The sequence below is a fragment of the Diabrotica undecimpunctata genome, chromosome 6 (genome assembly GCF_040954645.1).
Source record: "Diabrotica undecimpunctata isolate CICGRU chromosome 6, icDiaUnde3, whole genome shotgun sequence".
Taxonomy (NCBI): Eukaryota; Metazoa; Arthropoda; class Insecta; order Coleoptera; family Chrysomelidae; genus Diabrotica; species Diabrotica undecimpunctata.
This window is the reverse complement of record NC_092808.1, coordinates 28942985-28956521: the sequence shown is the minus strand read 5'-3', so window position 1 is coordinate 28956521 and position 13537 is coordinate 28942985. Positions and strand designations below refer to the sequence as shown.

General features: G+C 34.3%; 1 protein-coding gene across 1 annotated transcript in view; it reads left to right on the top strand.

Moving 5' to 3' along the window:
• LOC140443331 (potassium channel subfamily K member 1-like) overlaps window positions 1–13537 on the top strand; it is a 210356-nt gene that overhangs the window by 33540 nt on the left and 163279 nt on the right. The gene's annotated exons all lie outside the window — the stretch shown is intronic.

The following is a 13537-nucleotide window of genomic DNA, read 5'->3' as shown; positions in this document are numbered from 1 at the left end:
TTTGGCGATTCATTTTTATTAGGTTTATATTAGGATAAGTTTTCCCTTTTGGTCAATTATACGTACTATGTTGATATATAAACAAACCAATCACTTTTATTTATTCCCGCGCCTGGCAACAGAACGAAAAATATGGTATATCACAAGGTCCTTCAATAAAAATAAAAGTGCAATCCATTTAGCTAATGGTTACTTTGTTGCCACGTGTATAAGCCTCTTTTTGAACCTATATTAAACTTAACAATATGAGTAAATATGAAAAAAGTATAAAGTTGATCGTTCAGAAATGCTGATTTGAATTTTCAAATTATAAATTTATAAGCGTCAAATGCATCGTAAACTACAGAATATAAACAATATCAATTTATAGGTAGAATATTATTTTAAAACCATTTACTATAAATGAGTAAATCATTTACTAGAATATTCATAATACGTATTATAAATATTATGATAATATAATTTTACTGCATAATAAACAATTTACGTAAATAATTCATTTTTATTGAACAGAAATCGATAATAATGCAGTATATTACTCTATGACTCTTAAGTAGGTACGTTTACTGTTTTCATTTATAATGAATTTATATTCTGCGTAAAATCATGAATATACCACCACTCGCATTTTTTTTATTTTAATTTCATATTATTGGAAAAAAAAGGTAAAATAAAAGTAATTTTTTTCCAGCTGATTCCACCGTGTGTGATTATGAGAAAATGATGATATCGTCAAAATGCCAACCCGTTAACATTTTCGTAATTTAACTAATAATCCGAAATATACAGTAATGTTCACGATTATTTATAAACGCAGGTATTTAGTATCGACAAAAATCGTTATAAATACTGTAGTTATTTGGATAAATACATTTAAAGGTTGGAATTGTAATTTTAGACGATATTTAAGACAAACGATAAAAAATAAATACGTTTTTTATTACTTTAGGTTTTATTAGTTATTTGTTGCACCTGTATGTTTTTCTCGAAAAAAAAATTGACTACTATAGTTTAGGTATATTCGAAAACCCCTGGCTGACCCACCAGATCGACCGGTGCGCCTTTTGGTAGCAACTAACTATTGCTTGTATACTCCATTCACTTAGCTCAGGCATATTTTGACAGATTCATTGTCGGAAACCTACAACACAACAATTCCTACTTCGCAGTATTAATAGCTCAAGTATTCTACTATTGCAGACTTCTTTCTTTAAAAAAAGAAGAATTATTCAAAATAGTGGAAGTGTATACTAAACCCATCAAATTTTGGGTAGTATATAATTAAAAAATATATTTTAGTTGATATATTTTTAGTAGTAATTCGCAAAGTTCTATTTTATTTACTATTTAGTTTGTTTACTATTAATATTGGCTATGAGTACGTGTGCTTGGTTATATAGTAATTTCCAGCCACTTTTAGTCTATCAAAAAGTAACTAACTTCGCAAAAAAATAATTACTAAATTCACTAGGCAGTTCGGACTGGGAATAGCGAACCGAGTATATACCTGCGTTGTATTACTTTTTTTTCTCTATATTAAAACGCTGAGGCCAGCGTCACGGAACTAGCGCCACAAGATGGCGTCGTCACGGGTAGCGTCATAGAATAGCGGTTCTTGACAATTTCCCCTGACGAAAAGGGTTTAGGATTCTACAAAACAATTTTTACCAAGAAACAGAATGAAGAATTGTATAATTATATCTTAAACATTGAGAAGCGTTTATACGGAATTACTTTGCTTAATCTTTGTCACCTAGCTTTCCAGTTATCCAAAAGAAAAAAAAATAAAACAGACCATCTATACAACAAAACAAAGAAACTTGCAGATTTAGATTGGGCGTCCAAATTTCGAAAACAGCTCCCAAGTCTTTCATTACATCCTGAAGCTTTTAATCGTTACTATGTTAAAAAAAATTGATTTGTATAAAGCTAATTTTGATTCTAAACATATCAATCCAACACGTGTTTTTAACTGTGACAAAACAGGTCTAGGTACAGTCTCCAAATATAATAAGTAAAATCTTGGTGCATAAAAGATAGAAACAAGTTGGACAGCTGACTTATAACAACGGTCGTTGTTTGCATTTCATCATCAGGACTCTTTATACTGCCCATGTTAATCTTTACAAGAAAGAGAATGAAAGTCGAACTCCAAGCTGGTCCATGCGAAGACGATTCGATCTTATTAGTTTTGGATGGACACAGCAGCCATAAAAAAACATAGAAGTAATTTATTTGGCTAGGGAGAAACACGTACATATCATTTGTTTGCCTCCACATTTCACCCATCGAATGCAGCCAACCGAAGCAATAATATGCATTAGAAAATATTCTTAGTAATGACCCATGCTAAGTAGTAACGGCTATCCAAATTACTAAAATCTTTGGTGAGGCTTTCTTACAAGCTGCAACATCTTTGATTGGTATTAATGCTTTTAAAAACTGTGGGTAGTTAGACTATTTTACGTTGAGGCATGGCAAAAATCTAAATCTTGTCTAAAAACAGTGAGTAGAAAATTAAACTTACATATATATATCGGTTGTATAATTAAGGGGTTCAAAAACAGAGTGAAATATTAAACTCACATATATACCCTCTGTTTTAGGAGGTCCCAAAACAGAGGATATATATGTGAGGCACTAGAGACAGAGGATACTGGACTTCAAATGAGAATTTAATAGTGAGAGATAAGGTTTGACGAGGCTTTAAATAGGATGAATAATGGTAAGGCAGTAGAACCTGATGGAATACCTGTAGAGGTTTGGAAGACTCTAGAAGATGAAAGGATGGATATGTTGTGGCAAGTCAGATATATGAGAAAAAAAGGATGCCGCATGCATGGAGGGATAACGTGATGATATTACTGTATAAAGATAAAGGGGAGATTCAGAATAATAAGAACTATAGAGAGATTAAATTAGTGTCGCATACAATAAAAGATGGGAGAAAACTCTAGAGCGAAGGTTAAGGAGAGAGACATCTATAGGAGAAAAACAGTTTCGGTTTTTGCCAGGAAGGAAGACAACGGATGCCTTGTTTGATTCGAGACAGTTGATAGAGAAATACGATGAGATTTAGAATTTATAAATTTTGAAAAGGCATACGACATGGTTCCTAGAAAAATATTCAAAAATTCCTTAATAAGTAATTAGTATTTAAATGGGAATAAGCCACAATTAAAGGTAAAAGTACGTTTATTGTAGTTTCAATTTCACAGTAAATGCCACAAGAAAATAGCTTCAGAACAATATTCCTTAATAAGAAAATAAAAACAATGCCAATCACAAAATGGAATACTCCAAACATAAATCTATTAGTAAATGAGAAACTAATTAAACAAGTTAAAAAGTTTAAGTATCTAGGATGCTCTTTATAGAGGGGGTCTGGAATCTTCAACAGATATCTCAGTCCAGGACGCGGAATCACTGACCTTAGTGCAGGATTCGTTCTTCGTACTCCCTGCGATAGTTCCCGAGGTACTTTAAAATGCCCTCTCATCGCCGAGTCTCCGCCGAATGCCTACCTGCTAAACCAGACCCTCCTCTGTCATCCAGCAATACGGAAGCGAAATGGCCGCTGTAAGGCCGGCATTACTTCCGAAGCATTACGTTCATTTATCCACAGACTGTCAGCAAGGAGGCTCCCTGTCTCATTCCAGGTAGCGCGTGGAAGACCCTCATTTCTCCTAGTATGGCATCACTCCCAGACGAAGATTTCCTCCTTTCTCACAGTCGGACTTACACAGTCTACCTTTAACTTTCAGCATCTTTTCCTCTTACCTTTGCCGTTGGTCCAGCTGTCTTTCTTCTACTTCTTTTTTCTTGATCATTGCACGGATATAGTTGTGTACACTAGTCCAACCTGCTTTATTTTCAATCATTCTCTCAATCATAGTTCCCACTGTAACAAAATTTACACCTGTCTCTCTTTCCATTCTGTTCCTTTCTACTATCTGTTGCACTCTAAAATCCTATGTGTCACAGTGTCTGAGTATCCACAGTATAGGCATTAATCTGTGTCAGAGTTTTCGAACCTAGAGAGGTAGGCATTAAACACCCGTGTCCTGTGAGCACCTGCATTAGGAAATAATCCAGTCGCCTGTGGCCACAGTCCACCCAATCTCTTATGTTCGGGATCAGCATCTTTGTCCACTGTGCCGCACCCCCCGTTCTGTTCCATTCTTCTTGCCATCTTTCAATTGACCTTTCCATTTCCAGTCTTCTCTCGGTCATAGTAAGCTTCTCTTAAAGAGATCTTTTCTTTCCACCGCCAAAACATGCAACGGAACATATCCAGTGATGGTCAATAAGGCTGCCGCAGAAACAGTCCTATAGGCGTATGCCACTCGCAACAGACTTGTTCTGTCGACTCGTGTCATGAGCCTCCTATAGGCCGTTACCTCTACCATTCCGCTCCAGACTGGTGCCGGGTAGAGGACGATTGACTGCACAAAACCGTATAAGGCCCTCCTCCTTTCGGATTTGGGTCCCTAAATGTTCGTCATTCGTAGCTTTCTGGGCCACCTCCCGCACCTGCTCCTCTCATTTTCCATTCTGGTGCAACGTTACTCCTAGGTACTTTACTTGTTTCTTGGGTGTTAGACATGCTCCCGCACATTTTAATTCAATATTTTGCCTGTTCCTTGTCCCCTTCAGAATGATGGCTTCGGTTTTCTCTGTCGCAAGTTTCAGTCCGTGCTGCGTCATCCATTTCTTTACGACGCCGCCTGCGTTTCGAACCCGGTATTTGAGATCTGGCTCATCCCGGGCCACTACCAGTACAGCGAGGTCATCCGAGAATGCGAAGGGGGTTTTACCCTTTCGTATTATGCCAGGTTCCATCGTCATATGCCAGGTTCCATAGCGTCGGGCCTTGGTGGGAACCCGGCCTTCACCTCGACAATCGTGCCCTTTTCCACCATAATCCTTCTCTCGGACAGATATTCCGCTACCACATTTATTAGGTAACCAGGACATTCTCTCTCCTCCATTGCCTTTATTACCTCGTTCCACTGCAGCTTATTGAATGCATTCTTAACATCAAACAACAGGAGTGCCGCCCAGCGATGTTCCTGTCCTCTGTTAAGCAGTGCTTCGAGTACACTCACGATTGCATCAATGGTGCTTTTCCCTTTACAAAAACAAATGTATCTCGGAGGCAAATTGCCTCCGAGATAAACCACCTGGAGACAGATAAGGCGATACTTTTCCTCAGCCTTGGGGAGGAGTACCAACCTCGATGTCCTCCAAGGCTTAGGAAAGGTCTGTGCTTCCAGCAGTGAATTCATGTGTTCCAGAAGCCACGCAGGCTCCGCTCGTCCTCTACCCTTCACCGCCTCAGGTGGTATCTGATCCAGTCCGGTGGACCTGTGCGTCTTGAGTGAACTCAATGCTTCGAAAAGTTCATCCATGGTAAAGCTCCCCTCAAAGAGCTCTCGTGTTGCCTCAAGCTTTTTGTCCATAGGCATTTCGTAAGGAGGATACGCATGGAACTTCTAAGGATCTAAGATGCTGGATACATGAGATCTTATACTATTTGGGATTTCGGTGTAAAACGACCCGGTAGGATTATTACTTGCAGGAAAAAAAATTGACTACCAGTGGCGTAACTAAACACTTGGATAAATTTCTTACAGAAATGTATCTAATGGCTGATTACATAGAACATCTGAAATCAGCGAGCTAATTTTTTTAAATTTATTTAGTGATAAATGTATCCTCGTGTTTTATTCTTTTGTCAATTGGTGTAGAATTTGTTTTATTTTCCAGCTTAATTGTCACGTCTGCCATGTAATAGATATATATTCATTTATTAAAACAGTTACTTCAATTTTCATAGCGCATAACTCGACAGACAAATCCACTTTTATAGTCGAAATAAAAGCAATATTAATTTACCTGTTGTAGCTGAATTTTAATGTTGAAGATATGATCTATTGTACTGCATTTCCTGAATTCTGTTTTTATGACCTATTTGTAATTGTCCATTTTGTCAGATAAGTGTAACTATTGTTCGGTAATTCGCCTCGTATTGCTAGAAATGAAGTAAAGTGAACAAAAACGTTGTAATGTACTGCAGTTATTTTCGCAACATATGTTTTGAAAATTTCCGCTGAAGTTTTATTAAAAGATAAAACTGTCCTAGTAAAACCTATAACAAGCTTGTTGTTTTCTGCAAATTGGCAATAACTGTAAGGTCTTTAAGTAGATATGACTTTTTTACTATTACTATTTATGTGTAATTTGGATTTTAAAAACCCACATAAATAAGAAAAACTTCACTGTATTAAATTTATTTAAACATATAATGTATATACAGTATACTCCCTTTATAACGAACACGGTTATTACGAGGTTTCGCATATAACGAGGTACATTAGATGTCCCGTGAAATTTATATTGAAGTATAACCCTTTATAGCGAGGTAAATTTGCTTATAACGAGAGAAAATAAGATTGAAAAACGTGTTTTTTACGTTTTGGCCCGGCCGTAGCTATAAATAAATACCCTTTTTAACTGCGGGCCGCCCGCAATAAACTTCTTACAATTTATGATTCTTAGTCGGAAATGTAAAATTTATGATTCACAAGTGTCATTGTATTGGGTTGACCATTCACACCTAATAATATGGGTCCTAATAGACAAGATGTGGAAAGTGTTTGAAAGGTTGTCAGAAACTTTATCCAAGGACAAAACGCAAATAAAGAAGCATAAAACTGTTTCACATCTTTAGAAAATATGATAGATAGAATACTGGACAATTTAAAGCAGTCAAAAATGACAAAATAACTTTATACGCTTTATACATATTTACAGAATACAGATTTTTTGTTTTAACGTATATCATTGACAGTAAAAGTAAACAACTCTTTTTTGTTTTAATGCATTTCATTGTCAATAAAAGTAAACAACTTTGTTTTAAAAACGCCATTCAAACAATATTTATTAGCATCTTATATTGCTCCGAATGGCTTCACTATAGAAAGTTAATGTTTTAGAAAACTACATATTCATATGTATGCACAATATTATTGTTGTTTGATATAACGAGATCCGTTTATAACGAGGTAATTAGTCTGCCATTTCAGTTCTCGTTATAGAGGGAGTCTACTGTATATATATATATATATATATATATATATATATATATATATATATATACATATATATATATATATATATATATATACATATATATATATATATATATATATATATATATATATATATATATATATATATATATATATTATTGTTATTTATGCCATATTATGATATGTATGTACAAAAATTTCTCTTTTCTTACTATCTGCTCTACATTTAAATTTGGTTTTGTATATAAAAAACAATAGTAAGTAATCAAAACATGCAAAAAATTAAGGGTACATACGCCATTAAAAAACACTGTACTACTGCACTGCACTAAGAACATACGACAGAAAATAAAAGTAATAACAAGTATATTTTCTTTTTTGTATTGATCACCATTCGGAAATATTTAAGTTAGTAATTAACGGCTGATGCAGGATATTTAAAAATAAAACATAACTATACATTTCTTTGTTTCACTATATTTTCTTTGACTGTAGTTTTTGCGAGTTCTTCTAAAAGAATAAGAACAGCTTCCTGGTGAACAAATTGATGAATTGCGGACACTGCTTTACCTTAACTCCCATAAAAAGGCAGGTGGAAATATTAAGGAAACCATAATAGGCCTCTCAACAATAAAATCACAAAAACATACTTTCATTCCCACCTGGCGGGCGAACGAAGACAGAAAGTTTTACTTGACTTTCAATGGGCTAAACTGGACAGTTATGGTATTTCAGTGGACGAATTCCAGGTCCAGCCTCGCCAAAGGCTAAATCCCACTAATGTTAATAACATCGTCAAGCCATCAATTTGATTTCTATTTTCGCTCCTCCTTGATGTTTAACGTAAAAAAACACTTAAAGGATGTGTTCGCGTTTGAAATTCTAGAACGCAATTCATAAAGCGTTAAATAGGGGTTTATGAGATACAGAGAAACGACTATCCGAGGTAATTTGGGCTGAATAAAAAGCACATTTAAATTTTGGTTTTTCTATTCGAAAAGACACTAAAGTGTTTTTCTTCGAAAATTTAGGATGTTATTCGATTGTTTATGATAAAATAATGTTCGAATATATAAATGAAAGACGCCAAAACCTATACAGGATGGAATTGAGATACGTGAATTAAAATTTATAGGTTTTTGGATCGTTAAAATATACATACATGCACATACGTAACATAACTATACATATCATGCGCATGAGTAGACAAGAAAAACAATAAACTGTACAAAATAGTACATAAATTGTACGAATAGCATTTTGTCTGCGTTTGATTTCAAGATCCTGTTTCTAAATTGGGTTTTAAAAAGTTTCTTGGTGTCTGGGTTTATCCTCGAGCTTTCTGTAGGTATTAGTCGTTACATTTCAGATTATCCCTTAGTGGAAACTCCGAGACTGTATTGAATTCGGCCACAGCCGCCTGAGATTAATAATAAAAACAACTGAACTTTGTTCCAATATCAAAGTGCTTGTTTGTTTTAAAAGAGAAAAGGAACTTTACTTTTGATTTAATTGTATTTCACTTTATTTGGCATATACTGTGTTTACTTACTCAGATCATGCTTGTACTACGTATTTTTACTCGTTTAGAAGGATGCAATTAGGTAATGAGTTAAAACCATTTTTGATCTCGTAAGTAAATAATGTATTGTCCCAAATGATAAATGTGAATGTTGTGGTGAAAAAGAGATTTTGTATAGGTACTTTTTTTAAATGTTCAATCTAATACTAATAACTACTAATACTGAAGACTCAAGCTTTATGCTAAGGAAACTCTAAAAATGTGCGAAATGAGGATTCAAAATCTTCTTCTTCTTCACGTGCCATCTCCGCGACGGAGGTTGGCAATCATCATGGCTATTCTGATCTTAGATGCTGCTGCTCTGAATAGTTCAATTGATGTGCATCCCTACCATTCCCTCAAGTTACGCAACCATGAGATTCTTCTTCTTCCTACACTTCTCTTGCCCTGGATTTTCCCTTGTATAATCAATTGGAGTAGGTTGTATCTCTCATTACGCATAACATGCTCCAGGTATTGCAGCTTTCGTGTCTTGATGGTTTCCAATACTTCCATTCTTTTGTTGATTCTTCTCATGACTTCGTTGTTTGTTACATGCTCGGTCCATGATATCTTCAGGATTCTTCTATACACCCACATTTCAAATGCTTCCAACTTTTTAGCAGTCGACGCGTTAAGTGTCCATGCTTCTATCCCATAAAGCAGAGTCGAGAAAATATAGCACCTTGCCAGCCTAACTCTCAAGTCCAATTTTAGTTCTCTTGCACAAAGTACCTTTCTCATTTTATTGAAGTTTGTACGTGCTTTCTCTATTCGAACTTTGATTTCTTTGGAGTAATCGTTTGTGTGATTAATTATTGTGCCAAGATAGTGGTAGTTTTCAACTTGTTCTAAGCACTACCGTTAATTGTCAGGCTTTCACCATTATTTTGGGTTTTTGATATCCTCATAAATTTAGTTTTTTTGATGTTTATTGATAATCCATATTTTTCTTCATACTCAACTATCTTGTTTATTAGCTTTTGGAGGTCTTGGAGGTTGTCTGCTATTATGATAGTATCGTCCACATATCTAATGTTGTTAATTGGTGTTCCATTGACCTTGATTCCTGCTGTTTGTTCCTCAAGAGCTCTTTTCATAATTTCTTCAGAGTATGCATTGAATAGTAGTGGTGACAATACACACCCCTGTCGCACTCCTCTTTTAACTTCGAACTCTTCTGATATGTGTTCATTAATGCGTACGTGTGCCTGCTATTTATAATATAGATTTGTTATAATTCGAAGGTCATTGTGTTGTATTTGTTTTGCTTTGAGGATGTCCATTAGCTCTTTGTGGCGGACTTTGTCGAAAGCTTTGTTGTAGTCTATGAAACAGACGTACATATCTTGGTTCACATCCAAGCATCTCTGGATTAGTACGTTGAATGCAAATAGAGCTTCACGGGTACCTACGCCATTACGGAATCCAAATTGACTTTCTTCAATATCCATATCAAGTGTTTTGTAAATGCGTTTATAAATGATCTTTAAAAACAATTTAAGTGTGTGAGACATCAGGCTTATGGTACGGTGGTCCGTGCATTCTCTAGCATTTTTCTTTTTTGGGAGACAAATGAATGTTGAGGTCAACCATTCGTTGGGTATGTTACCCGATTGATAAATTTTATTAAAAAGCTTTAAGAGGACATCAATGTACTCATTTTCTATTATTTTAAGGATATCAATAGGCAGTTGATCTGGCCCCGGGCTTTTTCCGTTTCTGGTGTTCTTTAGTGCATACATTATTTCTTCCTTTGTAATTTCTGCACTTGTTTCTCTGTCCTCAAAAGACAAGTCTTGTGGGTTTCCTCTTTCGTCGTCGAAGAGCTCTTCCATATACTCTTCCTATCGTTTTAGTTTTTCGTCAGTCGTTATCATAGTATTTCCATTTTTATCTAAAAGAGTTGTATTGTGGTTTTTTTTTGCAGTCCTGCCATTTCTTTAACCTTTTTATGTATGTTGAATAGGTCGTATTTTTTCTGAAGATCCTTTATCTCTTTACATTTTTCCTCATAAATATATCAAAATAAATAAATAAATAAACATAACTACTAAATACCTGATAATAGGTATATTATCAGGTATTTAGTGGTAGTAGGCGATATATACAAGCAAGATCTCGTTACAGAAAAATTTAATATTAATAATTGGTCGACATTCAAATACTTTGTGTAACATTAACATCTGACGGAAAGAGCCAACTAGACATTAAAAACAAAATTGAACAAGGAAGACGTGCTAGTCGCCAATTAAATTGAGCCCCCTGAAATCAGAAAGTAACAAATAAAACAAAAAAGTCTATTTATAAAACCATTGACAAAAGCATATATACATATGGGTCAGAAATATGGGAAGATCGCAAGAAAGATAGAAACATATTGCTATCCCAAGAAATGGAGTACTGAAGACGACGCGCCAAGATTTCTAGATTATCCCATGTCATAACTTACGACATTAGAAGAATTATGAATGTAGATGGTAATAATATAATGGAAAAACAAATAGAAACAAATAGAAAAGAAAAGATTGTAGTATGGCTATTAAAAACGAATGAATAACACTAGATGGCCAAACAAATATCGACAACAGACCAACTCGTTTTAACTGACAAGAACCACGTGTTCAAGTCGGGCAAAGAAACATGTTGCTCTTTAAGTATTAAAATCCTTATCCATTGTCATCGACCTAGGGTCGCATGAGAATTTAAATTTAAATATGTAAAACCATGTCTCCGCTACAATTTTAGTGTTACCTTCAGGTACCAAAAGAAGGCACTGATGATGATCTGAGCTAGATCGAACACGTTACGTTATGCACCTGTAAATTTTGGACGACACTTTTAACAAGTTTTAAATTAAATGTTTTTATATCAAGATACAAATTTGAAGTTTTTTACTTCTGTATAAGTTTTTTAACTATGGTATATAGCCAACTACTGGAATTTTCCCATTAATTTTTATAAAAATTAATATTAATATTGCGCCGAGCTTTCGACATCCTATCTGATGTCTTCTTTAGGGCTTCCCAGGTCACAGTCTTCCGAGCCCCCAGACACTACTACACTGATCAATATTCACTTCACTACTGTTATTGATACTGAATATTGATCAGTGTAGTAGTGATAAGATAAAACAAATGTTATAACAGGTCAGATATTTATTAAAGTAGGGAAAAAAGAAGAACACAGTATGCAGGTATTTATCAAATTTACTGGAGTTTATTTTACGTATTTTATGAATTCTACTAATTACTAATCTACTAAATACTAATCACAATTTTGTTTTTACTAACTTAATTGGATAATATCAGAATTGTAAAAGTTATTATATGTTATTAACTTTTAAATTAGTATTTTATTAATATCACAATTGTCAGATAATATGGGATGACCCAATAAATATAAGATACCTTTTTAAGATGGTTTCTCAGGGAAACGTAAGTCCACTGTTATAAATATATTTTCCACTTCAAAAGATTATTTGTGCCACTTCTTGGAAATCCTTTTATATCGCTGAATCAGAGCGTACATTTGACCTTTGTTTCGTTTATTTTTTCTCGGACACCAATCTAATCATCTCACAGTTTATGTAGTGCTGCAATGTGGCCAATTTCACTCGCATGTTGTAAACGTCTTTTGCGATTCGATCTACACCCTATTCAGAATTCTTCCGGATTACGTCTGGATGGATTTACGGGTTTGAATTTTTGTCGTATAAAGCCTATAAAAAAATATTTATTTTTACTGCTTCATCGGTTTTTTGTCCTTTTTTTAGATGTATGTGTTTTTAATGTCTCGTTGAGATTTTCTTGGATCTTTTAATTTTAAAATGATGCTCACGGTTTTACTAGTTTCTGGGCGAATCTGAATTTTCTATTTCTTCTGTTTATTCCAGTATTTAAGAATGTTTTTCCTGTTGCGAAGGAAAATCTCTTATGAAGATTACTCGTTAATAAATAAGGTATTGATTATAAAGTTTACGTCCAATCACAAAATCCTATACGTTTGGGATAATCTTGTGAAAGTAATTCTTCGACTGCTGTTACTTGGAATGGGTGAAATATCTGTTCCTGAACCATTCTGCGTTCTTTTATACGACATACTCCTTATTCAGCAGCTCTCACCTTTACGCTTGTTTCTTGAGTACTCATCAATAACGTCTAGAATTGCAGTATCATTTGCACGCTTTTTTGGGTGACGACTTTTACCACGCACTTGTTTTTGTAAAGTCACAGTTTCTTTTAAGTGGCGATTAATTGTTAGGAATATGCACTTGTCCGATAAAGATTTTATTAAGGTAATTATCTGAACAACGCCTTGCTGCATGCGCACCATTTTCTTGACATTCACCTAATTAAAAAATGAACAAAAATGTAGCAACAATTAATATTTCAGTAGTTGTTATTCTTACCTATTAAGACTAAGTGTATTTGCCATTTCAGTAAAACTATAATTTTTCATTTTCAATCAAATTAATTCAAATCAAACTTTCGTTCACAATAACTGCCAAACCACTGTCAAGATATAAAGCACAACAACAATTTGCTTATTCGAATAATAAATTTTATACTTGTGAAATTTAATATTTTGTAACTTTAAAATCCTGTAATGTTTTCTGTAACGTTTGCATATAGGTAAGTTAGGCCAATTCGACTTATTTTCATCCCTAAAAATCGTTGCATAATTTGTGACCAATATTTTTGTGACATCTTGTATACGTAAAAAGCCTCATTTACAAATGGATGGCGCGGTCATTTATTTTCCACTGAGAAAGACTCTAAGCGTTAATCAATTTTAACAGTTTACAACGTTACATCAATTGCTTTCACAAAATGCAATATAATCCTTTATCTACTACACAATAGTTAAAATATTACATACC